The 789-nt window shown below is 39.2% G+C and overlaps 1 pseudogene; it reads right to left on the reverse strand.

Moving 5' to 3' along the window:
* Window positions 1-394: 394 nt before the first annotated feature.
* Window positions 395-789, reverse strand: part of LOC106338852 — a 2,968-nt pseudogene continuing 2,573 nt past the window's right edge.

Here is a 789-nt window from a genome sequence, read left to right on the forward strand (position 1 = left end):
GAAAACAAAACCAAAATCTAAAAACTTCAGGCTTCAACCGCCATATTTCACCATCAACCTTCATGTAATAGATAATTATTTTAGAAGTTAAATAATATCTTAAAGTATTTTGGATACATATTAAGAATTAAGATCATATTTGGTAGAAGTTTTTTTTGTGATTTTAAATGTTTCGGGTTCTATCGGATATCCATTTAGGTCCGGGTTCGGTTCGGATAATACACATAACCCAAAATACCAAAAAACAAGATCCATTCGGTATTTATGTCGGGTTTGGATCGGTTCGGATTCATTTTTATCGGATCGGGTTCGGTTCGGATTTTCGGGTTCGGTTTATTTGCCCAACCCTACACCAAACTAAAACATTTCAATAGGGTACCAGACAACTAAATTATTACCAAATTGTTAAAACTAGTTTCATGAATAGGTCGTAAGAGTTGGCGTAGACAAATGTAGTGTTCTGATATCCTAACTCAGTATTCAATGCCCTGAGAGAGTTTTTTTTTTTAATGGTCAACTCCTGCCAGAAAGTCTAAGCTTCATGTTATAGCCACAAAGGATTTGGTTGACTTGGTCAAAGCATTTGCCAGTTGGAATTAAGTTGAAGGCACGAGCAAATGGCATGCAACCGAGTGGCCCCACGAACTTTCTAGCTCCTAGTTAATGCAAACGCTGAGAAACTAGCCCTGGGACGGATCCGGATATCCGGGAAATTTAGGGTATCCGAATCCGGATCCGGATCCGTCGGATCCGTGGATTTAATATCCGGATCCGGATTCGTGGTTTCCG

This window comes from Brassica oleracea, chromosome C4, assembly GCF_000695525.1.
Source record: "Brassica oleracea var. oleracea cultivar TO1000 chromosome C4, BOL, whole genome shotgun sequence".
Classification (NCBI taxonomy): Eukaryota; Viridiplantae; Streptophyta; class Magnoliopsida; order Brassicales; family Brassicaceae; genus Brassica; species Brassica oleracea.